The 15,020-nt window shown below is 41.6% G+C and overlaps 1 non-coding gene across 1 annotated transcript; it reads left to right on the top strand.

The window, feature by feature from the left end:
- Positions 1-277: 277 nt before the first annotated feature.
- trnar-acg (transfer RNA arginine (anticodon ACG)) lies at positions 278-350 on the top strand. Its single transcript has one exon. It is a non-coding gene; the product is annotated as a tRNA-Arg (tRNA).
- The last annotated feature ends 14,670 nt before the right edge of the window (positions 351-15,020 follow it).

Genomic DNA, 15,020 nt, shown 5'->3' with positions numbered 1-15,020 from the left:
ATGTGGTGATTAGGCTCACGTTCCCGTCAGTGATGCTGAAGAAGTGGATTCGAAATTTATCACATCACATTCCATTAAATGACTAAGCAGACAGAGTGTGAATGGAAGCTTCATGAGGACATATGTGTTTTTTTTTTGGAAAATTCGTTGCTTTAAAAGGTGATGAAGATTAGACTGAAGCAGTGACAGTGATTATCTTTATTGCTTGTTCAACTGGTGAACATGACTGCTATTAACCGTGTCCGTATTAACATCACGGCTCTAAAGGCTGTGCATCGGGCCAGTAGCGCAATGGATAACGTGCCTGACTACGAATCAGGAGACTGTAGGTTCGAATCCTACCTGGCTCGCAGGCAGGGTAGATTTTAATCCCGCTTAAAAACTGATTTTTCAAAACCCGAAATAAGGTGTGAGCTCCTCATCTGCAGGAACCAGAATGCCTTCATTAAATGTACCTGAGAACATGAGAGTCAATGTCCCAGCGTCATCACAGGAGGGAAGCCGAATAGTCGCGCAGGTGAGTTATGGGCACCTTTCCATTTCATAAAGCCACCGATTGAATAACTGTTGCTCGCGGTGATGCTCTGCTTTGAGCATTTTTCGAAACTCTTTGGCCAGTGGAATCAGAGAAGAATGAAGGGTTAACTGTCCAACTGATCTTTATACAGTGTGAGTTCTAGAGTCTCCTACCTGCTGACTGATAAAGTTTTCCTACCAGTCTATTCAAAGCTTTCTGCATCTTATCTGAAATCTACAAACCCTGGTGATCGATCAAGAGCAAATGTTTCCTTCAATCTATAATTCCTTGCTCCTCATTATTTCGTACACGTCAATCATGTCTCCTCACAATCAGCTCTGCTCTGAGAAAAACAACATTTTGAAAGTCTTGTGTTCACTGAAATTTCTTGTCTGTTTTTAACAGTTCGGTGAATGGAATAGGCCCACTGCTAACATTCAGCACAAACTTTCAGCAAAAACCACACAATGAGGGGAACCTTAGTACTGCTCTTTTCGTCAACAATGTGTAAAAGTCCCCTGTAACTTTCGATTTCGCATCCCATGGGGCTATTTGTCCGTGTTCAACGACGTTTCCCAGGAAGGTCACTTTGGCTTTGGCAGATTCACTTTCAGCTAGGTTTACAAACCAGTTTGACTTCCGAATTCGATCAAAAAAGCCCGATAAATGCTGTAAATATTCAATCCACGAGAGTCTGAAAGTCACCAGGCACAATATACACCAATCAGTTGCTTATTCGGCAATTACCCTGTCAGTTAACCTCTGAAATGTGGCTGAAGTGTTTTTCGTACAAACGGCATTACTTTAAATTTCTGCAGGCCAGTTGGCGTTACAAAATTGCCTTTGATCTTTCTGACAAAGTTTCCTACCAGTAACCTTTGAGGAAGGTTAACTAAGAAATGCAATTTGCTCCTCCAATCTTTTCCACACAGTCCTCCAACTGCAGATATGTATACGCATCAGTCTTTCTAACAACATTGATTTTGTGGTAGTCCACACTTAACTGTTGGGTCTTTTCTGGCTTTGGCACCATGATGATGGGTGAACTCTATTCATTGAAACTCACTTCGGCTATGCCATTTTGGTGCATACGTGATATCTCCTTATGAACTTGTACAACTTTAAAGGGTTATGCCTGCAAGGATGTTACAGAGTCAGAACAGCATCTCCTATATTTATATCATCTACAATTAGATTATTAATTCCCAGTATATTTCAGCAGATCTCCCCATGCAAGAGTAATAACTCTTTCGATTTTCTTCTGGAAGATAACTGAATAACTTTACCAATTTTGGACAACTTTTGCATTATCCAATTTTATTTCAGGAACGTCCAATGCAGAATTCCCTGACATTGGTTCTTCCCAGTGTGTCGTAGTCAATAACGCATTCTCATCTTCTGTTCGTTCTCTGCCAAAATACCGTTAGAGCATATTCCCATCGCACATTCTGTGAGATCCTTTCATGACTGGAGTCCCTATCAAGTAACTAACCTCACTCAATTTCCTCTAAATTTGATAAGGTATTTTAAACCTTACTTTAAAGTTTCACCGACAAATAAATTTTAAATAATTGCATTATTCCCAGCGGCAAAATTGTGATTTTTTTGATTTCTCATACACTTCCTGCTTCACCATTTGCTGTGATACTTTTAAATACAGTCTCGACAACTCCCCAACATTATTTAGTTCAACTCTAAAATTTGGCACATCATCCAAATGCGTGGTCTCTGTAATCTGACTTATTAGTTTTTCCTTAATAAATTTTAATGGTCCTCTTACTTTATGCCCAAAACTAGTTTCAGATGGACTTAGTTTGGTAGATTATTTTGGTGCATCTCAGATCGCAAACAGCACTGACGCAACTCCCTTATGGAAATAATCTGGCTACTCCGAACCATAAAACCTCAATATAGTCTTTAACAATTGACGTCACCTTTCCAGTGCACTCTGTGATTCTGGATTGTACACAGTAGATTTGAATCATTTTATTTCCAATCTATCTATACACTCCTTGAAATGTTTTGACGTGAAGTTTGACCCTTGAGCTAATTGTATCTCTGATGGTAGTCTTAATCTAGTTCTTTTAAAAAACCGTACTTCGTCCACTATCCTTTTAGCTGTCATATTGCACGATTGAACAACATTTGGAAATCTCGTCAAGACATCCTTTTTCTGTTAATTAATACTTATTCCCATCTTTTATTGGATGTAGGGATCCTACACAATGAATGAAGACACTTAAGAAAGATTCCTCGAACGCTGTGATAGATATTAAAGGTGCAGGCTTTATTATTTCCAATGGTTTTCCTATCAGTTGAAATGTATGACACGTCTGGCAAAATTCAAAGGCAAGCCAGGCCGTAAAAATGTCTTTGTATTTTAGCCTCCGTTTTCATCCCGCCGACGTACCCTCCAATTTGTGGCACATGCGGCACTCGCAGCACCACTTTTCTGTACCCTACTGGAAAAATAAATTCTGCCCATTTCTCACTTGCTTGAATATGTGTTGCTCTCCATTTCTTCCTTAACATATCATTTTCTAAGTAATATCACACGGGGATGCATTCACTCTCCTTCCAAGTACATGTCTTCTGATCCAACTGCTTTAATTTTTCATCTTTCTGCTGAAACTCAGTAGCATAGCAGAGCTGAATATGCTTGCATTATTAACGTTCGTCCCCTGCTGTGTCCCACTTACCTGATAAAAATTTTTAAAATCATATTTCAGCTTCCTTATCCGTTCCTTTTGATTTGGTCTGCTTCAGCTTGTGACTCTGTGATCGCGTTAAGACACAATCTGGGAAAATTCTTTGATAAACGTCCTGCATTGCTGCACTTGCCTGCATCTCGACTGACTTTTCATCTGGAGTAGGCAGCACGCTTACCGGTGATTGAGCTACATCATTTGCAAGCACAAATTGTATTCTTGGAGCTGAGAGTTTGTCCAGACTTCCCACCAGAAATTCCCCACTCTTTCTGCCCACTCTTGCCTCACTGTACATAACTGAGCAATTTTTCGTCCCACCATGAATTCCCGTACACATAGTTCTTCAGGAGTACATTTTTCCCCTCCTTCTGAATCACAGACAGGCACGATCCTGTGTCCCTGAATATTGTTACCTCTCTATCTGCTACCCCTGGCCAAGGTAAATGAACTTTAACTTTGCAGGTATATTATTAAAGCAGATGTGGCACTTCCCCCTTACCAACCTCTGATCGGCTTGTGCACTCTGATGCAGCTTTCCACCCTCCACTGTGCTTTCTATTGCCATGCCAACAAAATATCCAGGCTTGTTTCGTTTCCCTGTATCTGACTTTCCAGTGCTTTCCCTAGTTCTCCAACACTGATTTCATGTGGCCTACTTTATTGCAATGAAAACCTCAGATCTTGTTCCCTTCAAGAGTTTACTATTTACCCTGTGATAAGTTATCCTAATGATTTTCACAGAGACTTAACTTTCCCTTTCCACGTGAGGATTTCTCTTTGCCCCAATTTCTATCCCTCAGACTTAAAATGATACTGGAAGCCCATCCATGTTTTATGAACCACTTCATAACAATCAACCATTTCAGCTGCTAACCTTGTCGTTTTAACAATATGCTCTTCCAGATTAAGCTTATCTTTAGCCTTTATCTCCAGCCTTTTAATGTGAATTCCTTTAATAATTGCCAATTTCTGAAGTTCAAACCCTGTCTCCCTTTCTCTCTACTCTGCTGCTCTCTCTTCTTCCCTCTTTCTACTTCAAATCGTATCGCAAACTGCTTCAAATCTGGTGTCCTTTCCTTATCTCTCGAGTCTAACTCACGCTGCTTTATTTTCAAATAAATTTTAACCATCTCTACAAATTCTCATGGATTTTCCAGCTTAGTTAAATGCTGAGCTACTGCGGGAATGATTTCTCCTTTCCTCACAGAAAGAGGCAAATACAACCCCAGTATGTCTGCTAATTCCAGAAGCCCGGCTTGAATTATTTTTTGTAAAACTACCAACTTTCCATCGTCCATAGCAACACAACTCTTTGAACCTAATTGAGACATTGCTTTCCCAAGCATTGCCTTCCCCAATCCAAATCAACACCCGAAATAAAGACGCAAGCACCTATCAGTTACTCTTTTAATCCATCAACTACCTCCCAATTTGTTATGGGCGTGGCTAAACCATTCAAAACGTTTTTAAGCAGACAACCCAGACCGTAACGTTATATTTTTTTCGTTAAGCGTACAGTGAAAATTACCCGAGTAAACTAGTTACAAAAATTATTCACAAAATGACTTATTGAAAAACAAAAACAGAATATTGGATACCCACAGAACTTAGTCTATCCAATGCAGACTTACTTATGCTGTTCTGAAAATACACAACAATCCTCAACAAAAGCACCTTAAAAACAGTAAAAATGAAACAGAAGCTTACAGTTAAAAATTAGAAGGGCAGAAGGAGAGAGGTTATTAGTTCGTGCACCACTGCTGCAGGATCTCAAAACCGGAATTCAACTTTCCAGAATGAGCACTCTTTTTCCATTATACAGTTCATTTCTAAAACATGAAATCTTTGGCCTTCAGCCTCAGCTGTTTACGGAGAAACGAAAGGCCTCACAGTGAACACGTTCATCTCTGTAACACTTTATCCGATTCGGAGCCCGAACTGTTTTAAAATGCCTTTGATAAAAAAGATAGCAAGAGACATTATCATTGAGAAAAAGTACAGCTCCGTTTCTTTTTCGAAAAGAGAACATCTTTGTGAGAGCCCAGTCCGTCCAAACTATCTTCATTAGTGAAACTCTTCGAACAGACAATATCCTGGTAAATCTGTTCAGCACCGTTTCCAATGCTATCACATCCCTGCTATAATGATAATTGCAGAAAGACACACAGTACTCCAGCTAGAGCCGATTGAGCAAATGAAATTAACAACTTAGAAAGCCACAGAAACTGCACTTTTCCACTAATGTGACTTTTACACTATAATGCCCAATGGAGACAGTAAGAACTGCAGATGCGACAACTCAGAGCCGACAGTGTGGTGATAGAAAACACGGTTGGTCAGGCAGCATGCGAGGAGCGGGAGAGTTGATGATTCGGCCATAAACCCTTCATCAGGAATGAGGTTTGTGGCAGTGGGGACTGATAGATAAATGGGAGCTTCGGGGATTTGGGGGCGTGATAGCTGTGAATGCGAGGAGTAGATAAAGGTGGAGAATAAGATACTAGTTCTGACAGGAGGTGGAGCGGGTAGGTTGGAAAGGTGATGTGCAAGTCATGAAGGCAATGCTGAGTTGGAATCATGAAACTAGAATAATGTGAGGGAAGGGCAAATGAGGAAACTGGTGATCCCATGCGGCATCAAGGGTCCAAGGGGAAGATGAGGCCTTCTTCTTTCAGGCGTCAGGTGTTCAGGGAATGTTAATGAAGGAGGCGGAGGACCTGCATGTACTTGGCAGATTGAGAGGGGGAGAATGAATTTCATCAGTGATGAGCTTCTAACTGCATATCCAAACTATCATTATGAACATGTTGTTACATCTTAGGAACAGTATCTAACGCTACCCCGCCTAAGGAGAAGGTGAGGATTGCAAATGCGAGAGATTAGAGTCAGGAAGGATGGCACTAGATAGCACAGTGGTTAGGCAATATCTGAGGACCAGGAGTGTCAATGTTTTCAACATTCCTGACGAAGAACTTATGCTCGAAACATCGACTTTCCTACTCCAAAGATGCTGCCTTCCTGGGTGAACTTTTCCGGATCCACACATTTAACTCGACACCACCTCAGCTCAACTGCATAGGAAAATTAAGATGCACCTGTCACTCAGTTGATTCTTCTGTCGCATGTGAGACAAACTGCAACATTCATTTCCCCATAAATATCAGGTCATTCAGATCACTGAAGAAAAGAAAAATGCAGAGGCTGAATATCTGAGAGAAAAGAAATAATTGTTGTAGAATTCAGCATCCTGTCAGTTCAACTGAATGTTTGGATATGAAAATTGGTAAAGGAAAAGAGAAAGCTGCAGTTCAATAACTGCTTCGTTCTGTTTCTCAAAAGGAAAAAAGAGTTTCATGAACTGGAATGTTTCGATCAGGCTATGCATGCTCACTTTGTCAATTGCTGATCGGAACGGAGGAATATATATTTGCTTCGCCACTGCTGAACAGATGAAAAATATCATTTTGCCTTCCGAATCAGTTGATGCTCCTGCAGAAAAGTCAATGTGACTCATAAACCCAGCACAGCCAGTTCGGTGTGTATTTCAGAGTCCTGCAACATCACATTGTATTTAAAAGATCTTTATTGATTGTTCCTTAGAAATATGGCATTCTCCATTTCATTGTGCATTGGACAATATTGTACCCACTCACTTATTCATTGGCACATCGCTCAATTTTAGTACCCCTAACGTTCCATTCACGACTTAACTACAAAACTACTTTCACGAAAAAAAAAATACTTATTTTTAAAACCAAAGACTGAGCTGAAGCAATGCCTCTTGGAAATCAACCATCGTTCTCTCACTCTCTATACCTTATTTAGTGTGTCTCAGTGCCTGTCACCTTAAACCTGTGCCCTGCAGTTCTGAACTTCACCATCCTGCGCAAACGATTTAGTCCAGTTGCCGATCCATGCCCCTCATGATTTTATAAACCGTGAGAACGTTACGCGCTGCCTGGAACATTCCAGCGAAAAAGCCCCTGCCTACCCCATCTCCACGCTTAACTCAAGCCCTCAGGTCCCCACAACATCCTTGTAACTCATTTGTGCACAGTTTCAATTTTTACAAAATCCTTCCTGTAGAAGTTGACCATAATTGCAATCAGTATTCTAAATGTGATCTCACCAATGCTCTATATCGCCACAACATGACATTACAACTTGGATAATCGACTTTCTGACTAATGACAAAAAGCATGCCAAGTACTTTCTTCACCATCTTGTCTACTTGGGACACCACTTTATCTGCTTTTATAAATTTTGCCTTTACTGATAAAGTTGTGATTGTCACGATGTTCTGCTGCCTTCACGGATATGTTGCACAACATGCAAAGTCTCTCTGTTCCTCTGGGATTCCGCGTGTCCTGCCATTCATTGAGTAATCCGTTTATGTGTTACTTCCAATGTGCATCACATCATGTTTTTTCATGGTTAATTTCAACATCCCCTATCTGAATTTGACATTTGACAAATCCATCTCTGAGCTCCTCCATCCTAAGACCTTCTTCCTCACTATTAACCATTTTGCTAATATTCGCATCATCGACAACTCTGATTCTCATTTCCCCCGAATTTGTTCTATATTCTTTACACGCATCCACAAACGACATGGGACCCAGCATTCATCCTTGTGTTACACAATTGAATACCAGTTCCAATCACACAAACAGCCTTCTATCACCATCCTGTGTCTCCTACCACCACCAAATTAAGTTTGGATCCAACTTGCCAGGGGACAATGAATCCCTTTTCACTTTTATCCTCTTACCAGTCTCCAGTGTGGTGTCGTGTTAAAGGCTATGTTGTAATCCACACAAACAACATCAATTTCACTACCCTCGTTAAACAACCCGATCACTTGCCAATAAAATATATTTAATCCAATCTGTTAGGCATGACATTCTGTAACAAAGCCGTGATGACTCTTCCTGATGAAACCTTGCCTGGACAAGTGGCAGTTAACTCTCTACTTGAGGGATTGCTCCAAAAGGTTCCCTATAACTGATGTGAGACTCACTGCTGTGTGATTCCCGTGTTTATCTCTCCCAATCTTGCTGAAAAGTGGAACTGCGTTAGTCCAATCCACTACAAACCCAAAGAGGAAAGTAAAACATAAGATACAAATCCGTCCTGAATTGGGAATATGCCCACTTCAAGCCGCTCAGAACCACGAACACTTCATCAGTCCCGATGTCAAACTTCTTCAGAACATTTCCATCCCACGTCCTGCATTCTGTCCCTATATCTTAGCACAAGAGGACTGTTCGCTTGCTGAACAAGTAAAGTGATTCAGTCAGTTATCCCATTTGCTGACACAACTGTACTGTCACACTGGAAGGAGATCATTCAGATATTTTAACTCGAAAATGCTGTATTAAGCCTTTGTGGTTATGAAATATTTTGCTTTGATAGCCACAGTCTATTACAGTGAGAAATGGTGTGAATTTTCCCGAACTGAAAAACTTTCACTTAATTCCACCACTTATGGAGATTCCTATCTGTTCCCATCTGACAATGCGGAGATTTAGCTCTCTGCTGTTTTCCATATCCAGAACAGAACTGCGGCACAAATCCAAGCACATGATTTCTTTATTTATTGACCTACGAAGTCGATCCCAATGCCTCACATTGTAATGGGATTCATCAACAAGAGAACTTTTCAGGATTAACACAGTTGTGTCTTATGTGCAAGGGGTCATCACACAAGCACAGTATCAAGCTTCCTCAGGGGCAAGACCAAAAGATGTTGGAAACAGAAATCGGAGTTAACATTTTCGGTCCAGTAACGCTGTCCTTAGCCTTGATGGTTTCCAGGAAAAGTTTGGTCTATATGCAGAAGATATGTGGGCGCGCAGTAATTAGGAGTGAACGAGATGTCGGGAGAGAGCCGAAAGAGAGACTAACAGTTGGACATAGGACTTAATAATGATTTGTTTGGAGCATGAACAACTGTTCACGGAGACTGTTTATGACTAACCATAGGTATTGTGTAATGGCTGCTGTGCTATAACTAGGCCTGGTGGGTGTGTCGGGGGCCAGGACATGGGAGACTTCAGGCCTCTAAAATGATTGAAATTGGTATGGATGTTCGCGGGGTGCTCAAGCAGGAAATGGTCTGTGACTTTTTCAGCATGCGCTGAGCTATGGTGGAACACTGCAGTAAGCCTGAGATAGAGACGTTGGTGAGGAAACATGGTTCTGTGCTAAAGGAGCAGTCAACTGGAAGCTCAGGGACATTTCTGGCGATAGAACTTTGCATTCTGCAAAACGGTCATTCAATCCAGACTTCATTTCCCAAGGTAGTGGCGACCACAATATGAGCAGTGAATCTATTAGACTGGATTGTGTGAAGTGTAGGGAAAGTGTGGCTTCACCTGGAAGGTGTATTTGAACACTTGTGTACTAAGCAGGAAGTTCAGAAATGGACAAGCAAGGAGAAGTAAGACGCAAGAAGAAAGGATAGCTTAGAAGATATTATTAGAGATGTTGTTAACAAATGGGTAGGAAAGCGACCATAAAGGCACTATACCTGAATGCTCGTAGTTTTCGGAAGAAGGTTGGGGATATAACGGCATAAATTATCACGAACGAATACAATTTAGTAGACATTGCAGAGACATAGAGACTGCATAGTCAAGACTAGGAGCGAAATGTTCACGGGCATGAGACAATTTGGAAGGACAGAAATGGTGGTAAGGAAGGTGGTGTAACTCAAACATTCAAGGAAAACCTCAGACCGATGCTGACAGATGATATACGTTCTATGGAGAATGAGTTTGAATCCATTTGGGAGGAAATTAGAAGTTCTAAGAAGAAAATGTCATTGATTGTCGGAGTCTACTGGCTCCAAATTTTAAGATCACATTGGGGAGGGCAGGAAACAAAGGCATAAATAACACCTGAAAAAATGGTATGGCAATTATCATGCGGGATTTTAATCAACATGTCGATCGGTCGAAGCAGCTCAGTCAGGGTAGCCTTGATGAGGAGAGTATTGAGTATCTGCGATGGAGATTCCTTAACTACTGTGTAATGGAACAGGCCAACAAGGGGAGAGGCCAAATTAGATTTGGTACCGGGTAGTGAACACGGCAAGGTGATAGATTTGGCGGTAGAGAATTTGGCGGCAGCAGGGTAAAGAAATGTATGGAAGTGAGCCTTCCAGCTCAGCGAGTAAATCTTCATGTGGAAGCTAATCCTGAGCTACAAACTTGTTAAAACTCGCCAGGTGACTAAACAGATAGATGAGGATAATGCCGTTCATGGAATGCACGTTTGGATTTCAGTTTGCCGTTTGATAAATTTCGCCATGGTAGATGACTGCACAAAATACTGAGGTATGGGCTTGTGGAGGCTGTCGTGCTTTGGACCAGAAATTAGCCAACTGAAAAAAGACAGAGGGTGTTATTTAATGAGAAAACGTCATCCTGGAATTCAGTTGCTTTTGGTGTACTGCAACGATCTGTTTTGGGTTCACAGCTTTTTGTCATTTTTTATAAACGACCTGGATGGGGGCGTAGAAGGATGGGTTCGTAAATATGCGGACGACACTAAGTTCGGTACAGTTGTGCATAGTGCTGAAAGATATTGTAGGTTACATAGAGACACAGATATGCTGCAGAGCTGGGCTGAGAGTTGGCAAATGGAATTTAATGCAGAGAAAATGTGAGAAAGAGCATGACATTAAAATTAGCACAGAATATAAAGATCGATAGCAGAAGTTTCCATTAAAATATAAAATGAAAAAGAGTGGCAAAAGTAAACGTTGACACTTTCGTGAATAAGAAGGGGCATTTACTTATGAGATATGCGGAAATAGCCGTGACATTGAACAGGCATTTGCGTCGGTCTTCACAGTGGAGGATATTAATAACATGCCAGTAATTGACAAAGTGATGACGGTTGGTGACGACTTGGGAACAGTCATTATAACAAAAGATCGAGTGTTGGATTGTTGGAGCTACTTAACATCGCAGGGTGTTAAACGCGATGGTGTGTTAAAAAGAAGTTTGCTGACCGTATTTTTCCAAACTTCGTTGGTGTCTGGGGCAGTCCCAGCTAATTGGAAAACAAAAATATGACATCACTGTTTAAAAGGGAGGCAGACAGAATATAAGGAATTAGATCAGATTACTTACAGTGTCGAAACAGGCCCTTCAGCCCAACAAGTCCACACCGACCGCCGAAGCGCAAGCCACCCAGACCCATTCCCCAACATTATAGAACTTTGTTTAACCTCTGCAGTGCAGAAATTTCTTGAGTATATTATCGAGGAAGAAATAGCAGGGGATCTCGACAGAAACTGGACAGACGCAGCATGGGTTAATGAAGGGCACGTCATGCCTGAAAAATCTTTTCGAGTTCTATGATGGCATTACGAGCATGGTGTATAACGCGACCCAGTGAATTGGTGTACCTAGATTTTCAAAATGCCGTCGACAATTTGCGGTTCAGGGGCTGACAGCAAACGGATGCATGCTGTTAAGGGTAAAGTATGAGCATGGATTCAGGATTGTTTGTCCAACAGGAAGCGCAGAGCGGGGATAAATCAGTGCTATTCTATTGTCCATCAACGGTTTGCCTCAGGGATCGATACTGGGACCACAATTACTTTCAACTTATATGGATGATTTGGATTTTGGAGCCATTCGCATCGTGCCAAGGTCTGCAGTTGACACAAAGATGAGTAGCTGAGTATAGAGTGCAGAGGACAGTGAAAATTTGCAAAGGAACATTGAAATATTGGGTTAATGGGAAATAGTCTGGCGAATGGAATTCCGGATTTGAAGGTGTTCGCTGATGACAGGAGACTATTGTATCTAAAATTCAGATGAATGAGGCCGGATCTTATGGGAACATATAAAATTATGAAGAGCATGTGTGAGATAGAAGTAGAGAGCATGCTTCCATTGACGGATGAAACTAGGACAAGAGGGCACAGCCTCAAGATTAGGACGAGCCGAGTTAGGACTGAATTGAGAAGGAATTCCTTCAACCAGAGCAGTACTCTACGGAACTGCTTGCCAACGAAGTAGTTGATGATACATCAATAATTTTTTTTTTTAAGATAGGGCTGATTTTTGTTTGAACAATAAAGGAAGTAATGATTACCTTCAGAGGTTGGTTAAGTGGATGCAATCCATGGAAAGATCAGGCATGATCTTATTGAATGGCGAAGCAGTCTCTAAGGCCCGAACGGCATCGTCTTGCTCCTCGTTCTCATGTTCTATGAATGTTTGTGTCACATATTTCGCGATTTTAGGGAAAGTTTCCATGGGGCTGTTGGGGGAGGAGTTGAGAGAGAAGGCACAGTGCACCAGGGTCCCGCGGAGGGAATGGTTCCTGGGGAAGGCGGACAAGGGCGGGGAGGGGAATATATGTTTGGTAATAGTATTTCACTGGAGGTGGTGTAATTAGGAAAATATTTATTTGATGACTTGGAGTACCACAGCGATTAAGGTTCCAGACAATGTTCTGAAAAACATGGGATGAGAATGGAACGTTGCTTCATGATGGACATTTGAAAGTTGGGTCCAAAGTCTTTCTTTGGTTCAGTGAAAGTTACAATGTCTTTGAAAAGCTAACTTTAGCAGCCAAAAGCATTGTGGCCACAACAGCAGGTCATAGTCAGAGATTTTCGCGACTCCCGAAAGCCTGTCTGACACATAGCCTGCGACAACACGCCACCTATGGTTTGTCACCGGCAGTCTCCACGAACAGCTGTTCTCTCTCCGCGCGAGAGCGTTATTCACCTCATTGACCAAATGTTCTTCTCTTTCTTTTGTTCTTTCCCGACCAACTGTTTACTCCTTTACAATACAGAATGAGACATGATGGGATAGTTTCTGTTCGCCTGGATGATTGCAGTGTTAAAGAAACAATGCACAGGAGAAGCACAGCAGATTAGTCAGCATCTGAGTTGCAAGAGACTTTTAAATTACAACCTTCTTGAGGATTCCTTAGTGCAGTTGCAACAATATTGAAAAGCTCAACACCATCCAGAACAGAGCAACTGAATTGAGCAGCAACACACAACTAATAAAACATCGACAAACATCCATTCCCACCACAACCAAACACCCAGACATGCAGTCTGCACCATCCACAAGATACACTGCAGATATGCACCAAGGGACCTTAAACAGTACATTACAAACTCACAACTACTTCCATCTAAAAGGAAAAGGGTAGTAGATAGATAGGAAAGACCTACAGCCCACTTACCATCCTGCTCTGGAAATATATTGCCATTCCTCCAGAATCACTGGGTCCAAATTGTGGATTTAATTCCCTATGATTTGGGTCTACCGACAGCACACGAAAACGATGGTTCAAGAAAGCAACTCATCACCACCTTGTACAGTCAAATCAGGAATGAACAATAAATGCTGACCTGTTCTGGAATACCTACACCCGACGAAGAATGAAAATCATACGCTTTGGTGTTTTGTGGAGTTCTCTCTTCCTGAGATATATCCGGTTTTATTTGACGAGTATCAAAGATGACGATTTGCATTTGGGAAACTGAAACAAGCATCACATCAGAATTTGATGGAGTTGCTTTGTTCCATGTAGCCTGAACCTCACCGGCCTTTGAAAATGAAAGCAGAATGTTACATTCACAGTGGAGTGAAAGCATTCACTATCTGAACTATCGAGATATAATTGGAGGGGCGCTGGAGAGAAACTGCGGTAATGTGGTGACGATTCAATTATTTGTCTGTACTGAAAATGCATCAGTGCAACCACATCGGGGAAAAGCCATTCAACTGTTCTGAGTGTGGAAAGGGAGTTACTCAGTTTTCTAACGTGAAAGGATGCACCTAAACAATCCATCCTTCTGATACAGCAACGGGTTCACTGTGACAATAATTTGTTTTAATGACGCAGTGTGGGAAATGCTTTAAAAGTTTCCAGTAATTGAGGTCCCATAAACATGTTCACGCTGATGAGAACACAATCTTATGCTCTCACTGTAGTATTGTTGTTTCTCTGATAAAAGTGAATACCCTTCACAAGGTCTTCATTTCGATGTGAAGAGCATTCAGAAATGCTGATTGCATCGAAATATGTTTTAGTACAAATCCACACTTAACAATGAAGAAGAGGATGAAGTACAGGGCAGTCAATGGATATCTACCAGTCTCCTCTAATTGTACAGAAATCCGGGAAAAGAATCTTTGAATTTGATGTGATTGAAAACTGAACAATTAAACACCAGATCAATTGAAGAGATTAAACACATCCAATGAAGTAAACCCCGGCTGACAGAATGAACACAGTTCAATTCTCGATGCAATAACTCCATATCGCATTCCCATGCGACCTCACCGGATTGTTTGCACGATTACCATCTTTCCAGACCGTAGAGGCTACTGCCTTCATTTGAGACAGAAGGGGCTGTTGGTGATTTAACCAGGTCAGAGAAGATTTAGAGAAGGACAATTTTAAATTAACCTCAAACCATTGATAGGAATTCGAACCACGCTGCGAGCATTACACTGTTTTATAAGCCAACAAAGCAGCCAACTGATCGAAACAGATTCCACCTGAATGGGCTGTCACACGTGCGAATGAGTAATTGAATCCCTCGCTACCCACAGTGCAAATTAACTGCCTCTCCACGCACGGTGTCTCAGTCTTTAGCACTGCTGCCTCAAAGCATGAGGGGCTGGCTTCGATTACAGCCCCGGAGGCCTGTCTGTGTAGCGTTTGCACATTCTCCACGTGTCTGCGTGAGTTTCCTCCAGGTCCTCAAATTTCATCCCACAAGACAAAATGGTGCGCTGGAT

The sequence above is a fragment of the Chiloscyllium plagiosum genome, unplaced genomic scaffold (assembly GCF_037043375.1).
Source record: "Chiloscyllium plagiosum isolate Xiang-an unplaced genomic scaffold, Cpla_swu_hap1 HiC_scaffold_122, whole genome shotgun sequence".
Taxonomy (NCBI): domain Eukaryota; kingdom Metazoa; phylum Chordata; class Chondrichthyes; order Orectolobiformes; family Hemiscylliidae; genus Chiloscyllium; species Chiloscyllium plagiosum.
The sequence above is the reverse complement of the archived record's forward strand: the minus strand, read 5'-3'. Positions and strand labels throughout refer to the sequence as shown.